This window comes from Zerene cesonia, chromosome 6, assembly GCF_012273895.1.
Source record: "Zerene cesonia ecotype Mississippi chromosome 6, Zerene_cesonia_1.1, whole genome shotgun sequence".
Classification (NCBI taxonomy): Eukaryota; Metazoa; Arthropoda; class Insecta; order Lepidoptera; family Pieridae; genus Zerene; species Zerene cesonia.
Window position 1 is genome coordinate 6,059,161 of NC_052107.1, and position 11,205 is coordinate 6,070,365.

The 11,205-nt window shown below is 32.5% G+C and overlaps 1 protein-coding gene across 2 annotated transcripts in view; it reads right to left on the reverse strand.

Annotated features, from left to right (window-relative positions):
• LOC119840493 overlaps nt 1–11,205 on the reverse strand; it is a 76,888-nt gene that overhangs the window by 33,466 nt on the left and 32,217 nt on the right. The window lies entirely within an intron of this gene.

Consider the following 11,205-nt stretch of genomic DNA (forward strand, 5'->3'; position numbering starts at 1 on the left):
ACAGATTCGAAATTCAAATGTAATATTTTTTTATAATTAAGTGTAACAGTATTTATGGCCAGACTAAGTATATTGTTCAGACTTGCTGGCAGTCTAATAAAAACAAATTATGGCCTTACGAGTCTAGAGCCTTTGAAATATACAGCACTATCTTTATATGACTATACAACGATACGGTTGCCCGGTAGCCATGGGACGAAGCTCGAATTCGAAATATTTCCCTGATTGCTTGCTAGCACATGCACTTGGCTAGACAACATGCTTTTAGAAAATTGTCTAGAAGAGAAACAAAAAAATACGTTTTTCGTTTATCTTATTGCAAGAAAAACTTATATAAATACAATATAATTAAGTGAGAATATCTCAGTCTCAACAAATGATCTGATTCTAGCATAAGGTAACAAACGAGATGATATAATGCTATATCACTCGCAATGGTATTTTGCTATTGTATCAATATCATATTATTATAGTATATGATATTGATAAAATAGGCAAATGCTTATTGGCGTTTATACAATATAATATCAGGACATAAAGAATACAGTTTGATATATTTGCTGGTATATATTGCTTAGGGAAGTATTTGAACATGATACATGTATACTGTGACAAGGATCGAGGTTTGAGTGATAGTGTAGGTATCTCTACGACCACCGCTTGTGGATTTCCCTGAATAATAAATACTCCTGCCATGTTTCATACCGCGCCATTAGTTAGCGTATATATTTGAATCGTTTTCACTGCATCTGTATTTAAAATTTTGTGTTGTAAACATTCTATTTTAAAAATTAAATTATATATTTCTTCAAACGTTTTCTTGCATCGCATTGTTACATTAATATATTAAATTATATGTATCATTTTATACTTATTGAAATACCACTTCTAAAAATTAGATACCCCAACATCATCAGTGTTTCGGGTGTTCATGCTCTGCTATAATAAAAGAGGAAACAAAATGCATATTCATATTACAGTAATATTATTAATACGTTTAAATTATAACTGATAATATCCAGACAGGATGCTTTTATAAAAAATTAAATATAATTAGAATGAATATGTAGTAAATAATTGAATGATAATTTGAAACAATCCAACAATTATTATGTCGGAAATAATTAACTTGTTCATGTATAAAACACATCGGTAGCAAAATTGGTATGGCGGTCTCATCGCTTATTACAACCGCCTTTTCCACAATAAGACTAAATAGCTAATAAATAATTTACCGGCATCTCGGGGGTGTCGAGACGAAGTTGAGTGCCTGGGGCTGACTTGAGAAATTTAATTTAGAAGGAGCCCTCCGTTGACACGAACTGATTACATGCTCAGATTATTTAATAGATCTCAGCCTATTACGACCGTTTGGAATTTCGATAACGTCCGAAATATTGTGATTTTGTCAGTTATAGGCTATCTAATATATACTAGAAATAAAACAATGTAAATACTATATTAAAAAAAGAAAGCTATCCTAAAAAGAGCGCAATTGTATTTGTATTTAGTGTTAATTTTTTCTACATATCATGTTTCACATTAACGGGTATATCGATTATGAGAACTTTTAGAGGCACGGTAAAACGAGCAACTTTATACTGAATTTCCCAAAATGACTCCGAATTTAACTTAAAAGTAATAGGTAGTGGAAAAAGTTGGGTGCGAACAAAGGACTTGCTAGTTCTTTAACAACTGTAATAATACGGTTGTAAATTAAAATACGGCCTGGAAATTTAATACTTTATGGTTTTTATTTTTTAAATGGAACATTATCAAAGACTCTTACGTCAATTTTAGAAGGTTGAGTTTAAAAAGCAAATTAACTACAATAGAGATTTGCAAAATTATGTCACATTACCGGTGTCTGCGCTTATGATCACGCGAACATAGAACATAGAAAAAATTAACTTCTGCAAAATAAATTATAGCCTCTACCTTGCCGAGGACTATATAACAAAAAAAAAGAATCATACGACACTCAAAAAAAATGTATGAAGGCCGCGCATACTTTTTTATGCATGAATTTTATCAATAATTTCTTCAGGGCTGATATAAAATATTTAAGATAAGAATTTCATTAAGCTTCAGAGTCGGCTGCAAAGCCGGTGCTGGGTTGAGCAGTGGTGGCCTTCCAATTACGTAAAAAAAGCCTGATAATATCTACTACATATAGCTTATGTTACTGTGAATATTTATCTCTCTTATATATAACTCCAGAACGTACGAACTAATTTCCACGGTTTTGCATTCGTTGGAACGGTCTCGGGCTCCCTGAGGTTTATAGTAAAGAAAATTCAGGTAAAAATTACAACAGAAAAACGGGAAAATCATTTTTCACTTACAGCCACCTGGTGGCGAAACGGAGTTCGCCGGGTTTGCTAGTTAATTTTAATATTATCCGCGAGAATGCGTGCTGACAAAAATTATGATCAGTTACTAATGATATTACTTACTATTATATTAATAGGAATGGAAGTGTTTTTTTCGGTACAATTTAACTTTTCTTTATTCAAAACAAAGGACCAGAAAAGCAAAAGATAATAATAAAGAAGGCAAGACAGGCGTGAGCTATAGAGAAGTAAGTCGTGGCTGCTCTGCATACAATTTTCTTTGTGCCACGCATACTTCGTGTTGGTTCTAATTCAATTTGCGAGTTAATTAAACCAAAGCAATTGCTCACAATTAACCGTGACTTAGTCGGCAGATACCCATCGTTATAATGAAAGAATACTAGTAGGTATAGACATATGATGTAAGGGAATAAATTAACAATCATCCTATTAATATGTATTGTTGATATGAATATTTGAATATGGAGATGAATGTTCAATCACGCCAAATTTCCTCTAATGGATTTCGAGGAAATCCAGTTTGTTTTTACTATTTCGATAAAAATTAACTTTTAGCAGGCTAAAAGCAGACAATAAAATATTGAAGATATGTAATATTTTAGATAAAATTTCACTGTTTTCCCTTTATATAAAAATACATATTAAATCCATTATATTTTCGACCATATTGATACCTCGAATAGCTCGCTTCTCCAATATTTCTCCTTTTACCACTGAGAATAATGAAAATTAATTTTTCCTGCATTTCAATCTAACACTGAAGGGAAGGAATTAATTTTCACTAGCTCTGTCCATGTGGAACACGAAAGGCGGTGCTCGCGCGAGGAACAAAGGAAACAAACAGCTGCGATGGACTTCAGAGTACAATTACCGACGCGTTGATTGCACCTCACCAATCAAACCTCTGTTTGGTGGATGTGTGACTATGAGCTTCATAATGAAATTTCAATTGATATGCTATGTAACGAATTTAGATTAAATGTTTGGGTGAACCAGTGAGTAAACAATAGGATTACCGCCGTATTGCATGCCGTATTTGCATAAAATTTTATGTCAATTAATTTTCTAGACAATTCGCATTCCTAGGCATTTGTAATTCGGTAACATAGAAAGTCTTGAGCATCATGAATGGTTTTCATTAGAACTGAAAAACTTTTTTATCACAGTATTGACAAACAACATCTACCGTTTCTTATACCCACAATCTCACATCCTTCGCGTTCAATTTTCGTGACAAACTGTCTCGTTATTCTCCGAAACATACATAGCTCGAACCCATTTGAATTTAAAATAACAGAAGAGAAGAACCAACGACTTAAATCATAGCAAACATGTGCTGACCACGTCCATAACCCGAAGCAATTCTCTTCGTTATCCAGGACTACCTATATACATCTTAAACATAGACAAATTGAGAGATCTCTGTAGTACGTGACATGGAAACAAACGAATAGTGGGCAAACAAAAAAGCTCTTACTTGTAAACGTCCAATCACTGCCTCACCTTGCTTGATTAGTTGCGAAACAAGGGTAATTTAGTTTACAAAAGTATGCCTATGTAGTATAGGCTTGGGAAAATCGAAGGCCCTCCTTTCATAAGAGTTTATTTACACGATAAATCTAGTTTGCCTTTTTTGTCTTTACTTTAGGAAAAAAAATGCAGACGAAAACCTAACCATAAACAATCAGTTTCTACAAACATAATATGTTATAATAATTTTAAAACAATAGAAATTGATGTAGCTAAACGTAAAGACCTTGAACCGCTTATCTAAATCAGAATTTTTTTTTACCACTACTTTTAATAATCTATATACATAAATCTTTTAAAAGAACTTGGCTTTATTTAAATAGTTACTCCATATATTGATATTACGGTAGACCTCATCGTCTAAAAAAAACTACACGTATAATATTAAATTCAGAAGCAAAACCCTATCTTTTCCTTTCATATTATCATTAAATTAGCTGAACACACGCTAAGCTTTGAGATAATAAATTGGTCCTTCATAATATCTTTTAAATGAATCCTTGAGAAGATTTTACGAAGGGCTAAACCATCCCGCGCAGCGAGCGCTATGCGCCCATAGCCGGCCATTATAAATAAGTTGATGTAATAATAACTTTCGTCTTTATTACATGATAATGATACCATAAACTTATTTTATGCTTATTATATTATTCAATCAATATAATTGATATGAATTCAAAAATAATCAGAGAACAAAACACATTATTATTTAAAGACCTCAAAGCAACTAGGTACATACTTAGTATGAATCGATTCACAGGAATGAAATAAATATCTTATACATAAATAGGTTTTCTACACTTGCTACGGATATAAAATTATGGAGCTCTTGGTACTAGTTGAAATTTGCATGAGAAATACTTCTGTTACCACAAATGTACTATGTGTCTTAATTTCAGAAATAAACACCGATGTTTAATAAGAAAAATTTATATATGATTATCATTATTTCTGTAGGTTACGTAAACTCTTTTAAAAATGTGCACATTTTCGTCATCGTTTTAATATGATTTTAATATATATTCTATATGAATAAGAATCATTTGCCCACCACATTACACATACCAGTTATATTTGATTATCTACATGGGAGTCGAAAGATGTCACAAAAGTCGTTATGTGAATGTGTAGTCAACCCGCCGAAACGTACTCAGAAGAGCTTTTAGATCTTTCCTCAAACAAGCTACTGATATACACCACATGTACACACAGTCAATATTAAACTATAAATGGTAGAAGCAATTGTCAGACAGACATCTCGCCTGATTTTGAATAATTTGGGTTATTAATCACTGCATTCTTATAATTACCGATGTTAATTTTTTTGGTAAAGGCTTAAGTGTAGAAAAGACAGGCGAATGCACAGTTAAGTCCATTTTTTATGTTTAAGAAATGCTTGAAGTATTCAATAAAATCAACTATTTAAGATTCTTCCTACTAGTAATTTTGAACCAGTAGAGCTAAGTGATTTGGTGATTCAAAATTTTTAAGTTGAATAAATAAAAATTCTGTTATTTAAAGTTAATTTGACCGAGTTGATACGGTTTAATTAGGAATGTCGGTATTGAGCTAAAACCCAACTACAATAATAAACATTTATGCATTGTTTTATTCGGCAAGGAAATATTTTTTAGCTGATAGGTTTACATTGCCTGCCTATTGCAGATTTATATACCTACCTTCAATATACACCTACATGTAATAGAGGTCTATTTTTATTATGTATTACTATTATAATTAATAAAACACACATACACTATATATTTCCCATAGTAAAATAAATTTTAAATAAAATGCGTTATAAGTACCGATTAAAGTCTATAATTGAAACAATGTTATGAAGTTTACTTACCAATCATTCTCTCGCACAAAAGAAATACTTAAAGCACAGGTTACGCAATAATTCCAAATTTTATTTATGTTTAAGACAATAAATAGTTAGGCATTTAAAGAATAAGAAAAAAATAAAAACTTGGTTTATTAAACAAGAACAGTAAAGAACTTTGTGGAAGCCTATTTATAATATCATCATTCCCATAATTTTCAAGGCAAGTTTACGCGCTGAAAGTCCCGAAACGACTGAAAATCCAACCATATCCGGGGTGGCTTTCCGCTATTTCTCACGTTAGAAACCTCCCTTCCCAAAGGATGATTATGATCATACTAAAAATTTAAAATAGCGCCACCTACATACATTTAGATGTACTAATAAACATTTAAGCAAAGAACGCCATCTGTTGTTATTAGCTTGAACTAATTCACTTCAATTAAAAAAATTGATTAAACTAGTACCAGTAAAAAATAATAGATGGCATCGAAATAATTTAGCTCATTTAAAATCTGCAGGTACGTATCTATACCACAGACAACAATATGTATAGTATTATGATAATACTATTATACTAGTTCCATACTTAACCTATAGTCTATACTTATAATATACAGCTGAAGAGTTTGTTTGCTTGAACGCATTATTCTTAGTAACTTCCGGACCGATATCAAAAACTCGTGTACGTTATCTTGTAAAGTTACACGGACGACGTTGCGGGGGACCGCTAGTTGTATTATAAAAGATTAAACATTAACGGTGATACGTATACATCTCAGTGAATGCTACTGTGTTTCGTGCGATAAGTGTGGGAGCAGAGGCACTGCAAATGTTTATGAGCGATGCTAATGCTTACCATCAGACGAACCACCAACTTTGTTGCCCGGTCTAACATAAAAAATTAATACCAATATATAACATTTTAAGAGTAATACCTACCATAGGTTACTTGCTAAATTATGTAAATATAAGTTTAATCGTAATGTCGTAAGTTAAATGGTAGGTGATATTATCATAGAGTGATATTTACCAAATATGTACTCATTACCGTGGAACTATTTGGTGTGCAATGTTATAAACTCTATGACTTGTCCACATACGAGTACACGTTTACCTTCTGACCCTCTTCCAATTATTATTGATTTCATATTAGATACTGAGCATACTATTAAAATTACAATTAGAGTGAGTTTATGACCATTTCACTGGATCTCAAAAAAAGTCATAATGATAAATATTAACAGTATAAGATACTTTATATTGCATTCAAAGATGTCTTTGTTTCTTTGTATTTGAAACATACCTATATTTCGACTTTAAAATATTTGATATTAATTAGTATATGTAATTGGAATTTCAGGGACACTGAACAGCATGTGGTTAATAACTCAAAATAATAGGTTGAAAAGGTCACATGTGTTATAGTGCCCATATCACATTATGTCATTAATTAAACGCAAGAATAATGAAAATTGGTTTATAAATAACAGCATAGTTTCGTATGATTATTAAAATATTTTTAAATTGATGTTAATTTAAAAATTTGCGAATAAATGTCTGTAATGAAGCACATGTTGAAGGGCTGACTTTTTACTAAAAAGATCAACGTTTTTATATAAAGACCATTGTATATTAAAATTAATAAAAGAAAAGCGATAAAAAGCAATGAATATCTTTTATAAGCCCACCACTAATCAAAAATTACTTCTATTTTCGTTTTATCGACTTATAAATTACTAGAACACATTCACTAAGTGTTCCAAACAAGAAATTGTCGAGAATCAATGTGATATTTTTTGTGCAGTTCCTATATAGGTATGTATGTATGTGTGTGTTCCTATGTAGGTGGTATACAAAATATAATTCCTTCGTAGTAAGAATGTCTGTTTGTTGTGGCAAAACGAAACGAAATCTCTAACAAAAAAAGCAATATTTTCGAAGCACACAATTCACAGGTTATCTCGGTAAATTATTTTAACGCTTCTGAACCCAGGGAAATGGACACCTGTACTCCGTTAATATCCCTTAACGTGCAATTAAGAATTATCTAAGATAGTTATACACAGGTATTCCGTACTGTATGTGTACTTATGTCTACACAGTAACCTAAATCACAGATAACATAATGCTATTCTAGCCTAAATATAAAGTACCTACTATGAGTAACATAAGAGAAAAAATATAAGGAAAACTTACTGATCTTAATATCAGCGTCTAGCTCAGGCCTAACCTATTTATATTAAGAACTTGGAACCTGGAATAACATATAGGCAACTTTTTATCCCGATATTCCTACGGGATACGAACTTACGCGGGTAAAACCGCGGTGCGCAGCAGTTATTCCAGTTGTCTAGCTGTCTACGTAACAAATTTCATTGCAATCGGTTTAGTAGTTCTTGCGTGAAAGAGCAACAAACACACACTCATCCTTACAAAGTTTCGCATTTATAATATTAGTAGGATTAGTCTTGTTACCATTAATTAATCTGTGGTCACACAATTACAATAGTTTTTTATTAGTCTGAGTCTGTGAAATAGACTAGTTTTCAGTCTTATAACCCAACAGGTTAATCAGGATCTTAACTTAGATTAATTACTTTTGTGCATATCTTCTATCTTAAACATTATTAAGCTGTTGAGATTTAGGATATGAGAACGGAAGTCATCGATTCAACTTTTGGGGAATCGGATTTTAGATATAAAATTGTAATAAAACTCAAAACATTCTTATAAATGATCTATTACAACCTAAGTTTTCAATTCGAACCTGCAGTTCCTAAGATTACTGTGTTCAACCAAACAAAAAAAAAACGTATTTCAACAAATGGTAGTAAAAAAACTGTAGCATACTATATTTATAATAACACTAGCCGCTCGTCCCTGTTCCGCCCTTTGTCAAATAAAAAAAAATTGCCTATGACACTCACAGATAAAATGGCTTTATATTGGTTTAAAAATCGGTTCATTAGATCCTGAGACCATCATCACCATGAAGCATCTTACATATTATTAAACTTAACCTCTATGAAACTTATTACTTAAGTTATCTATGATATTATTTTACTAGCTGTCTTCACCTTCTAAATTGATTTTTCAATTTATCTGCGCATGTAGATAACATCACCACTGCTTAAAACGGCGAAGGAAAACATCGTGAGGAAACCGGCATGTCCGAGAATCAAAAGTTCTACGACATGTGACATCTGCCAACCCGTACGTGGTCAGCGTGGTGGATTATGGCCTGAACCCTCATAGGAGGCCTGTGTCCCAGTAGTGGGAACATATATGGACGGATGATAACTTCACTCTCCGGTTCGCGGTTTCATCTTCGTCTTTTTCTTTCATCAATTATTTCTTTTTAAATCCCAATGTTTCGATGGGATAATTAGATTAAAGTTGCCTTAGTTATTCCTTATTACATCGACTATTTGAAAAGGAAAGCCTCATCAAAGTCAGCACTTCCAAAGATTAGCCTGAACAAACAGACAGACCGCCATAGAAAAATTTGTACAATAATGTTTTTAGTACCTGTACTGTGTACGGTACATGTGAACACGTTATTAAAACATAGAATTAAAAGTACAACAGATGTAGTAATCCAACTCTAATATTTTTTTTATGTTACAATCGGCAATGGAGCTGGTGGGACGCCTGATGGTAAGCGCTACCACCGCCCATAGACATTTGGAGAGGCATAAGGCCCATTGCAGACCTTACGCCTCTACAAATGGATAGCCGACTTTTTGGGAAGGGATTAAGAAAGGATTGGCGATAGGAATAAAGGATAGGACTGGGAAGGGTAAGGAAAAGGACATGGGCCTCCGGCTCCCCCACTCACCGAACGAAACACAGAAGAATGCTATTTCACGCCGGTCTTCTGTGGGGATGTGGTACTTCCCCGGTGCGAGCTGGCCCAATTCGTGCCGAAGCGTGCTCGACTACCACATATAATAGCGGCGGTTATAAACATCTCGGTAAAACGTAAAACACTGAATAAGATCTCAATAAGTTATTATTGAATTTTAACCATGTTTTAACATTATGCTCATCGCTTATAAACTTTTTATCAATTGTTAAACTATTCACAGCTCTGATTTGTACTTCTTCCTAACATTTATTTATTTATTTATTTAAACACTATTGTGCTGCCAACAAAATACAAAAACAAAACATATACTAAAAAAAAAAGGGAGATACAGCACAGAAGGCGGCCTTATCACCTATAAGTGATCTCTACCAGGCAACCAACTTAAATATAGATAGCAACATAATTTAAAAGGAGGTAGGTAAAGTAGGTAAAGCAAACATCCTGATCCATGGCTAATTATTCATATCATGACTCATTTCTAAATGCTAATGAATAAAATAATGAATAAAATTTTGTCCTTAATTGGCCAAAAAATATGAAATAATATTATATTACATTATTACATAATATTATATGCAGTTTGTTTGTGGTTTATGTTACATCAATGAGCTTGTCATTATTTCTCTATTCCTGTATTGACGTAAACAGTAACGTAAGTGATTAGCGAGTACCTACGTACTTAGATGAAATGTAATCACGCTTTAGAGCAATTGAATATAACATATATTTTTAAATATAGACGACCTCATTTTATCCAAGGTGTAGCTACATACCTTTTTTTTAAGAAAAAAACATGACATAACAAAAAATATAATAAATCAAGCATACCATAACACGCTGTATACTATTATATTATCTGTGGCAACACAATCTAATATTACCGTGCCATAAAACACAAAGATTTGTCCAGCGTGCATAAATGTTATAAATGCTTAATATATACCGGTTTATGTTGTGCTTTAGAAATATTTATTAAAAATTATTTTTTAGTAGAGTTGGTGAGTAGTCCACCGAAGAAGATATAAGTATTATGTCGTGATAGTTAAGTACTTTAATTGTACCAAGAGCTTAAATTATATACCTACATATAAATAGATTTATTTTCAATTATACCATGTTATAGGTGTGTTTTATCATTACACGGCATAAATTCATTAAAAACATCTTGATACACTATACTTAACAATAACTGTTTTCTATAAAAATGATCATCGGCGTCCACGGGGGAACCTACCACTGCAGATTTTAGTGGGACTAACTTACAACAAAGAATCACGTTAATCGGTTGAAAACTTACGGAGTTATCGAGTATCAAAATAACAAAAAACAGTCGAATTGAGAACGTCATCCATTCTTAGGAACGTCGGTTAAAAAGTTTTTTAAAGTATGTAGTGGGTATCAAGACAATTACAATATTAATTTAATAAAATAAAATGTTTACATTTTCTATAAAAAAAGACAAAAAAAATTAATGATATATAACAGTGGTCAAAAGTCACAATTCAGCCCATTGATGAACTGCGAACAGCGAATGTGAAGTAGGAATCAGCCGCACGATGTCACTAGGCACTACTCTATCAGCGCCCAAAGCCCACCGCGCCCCCCGCGCCTCACGTCACACGCGG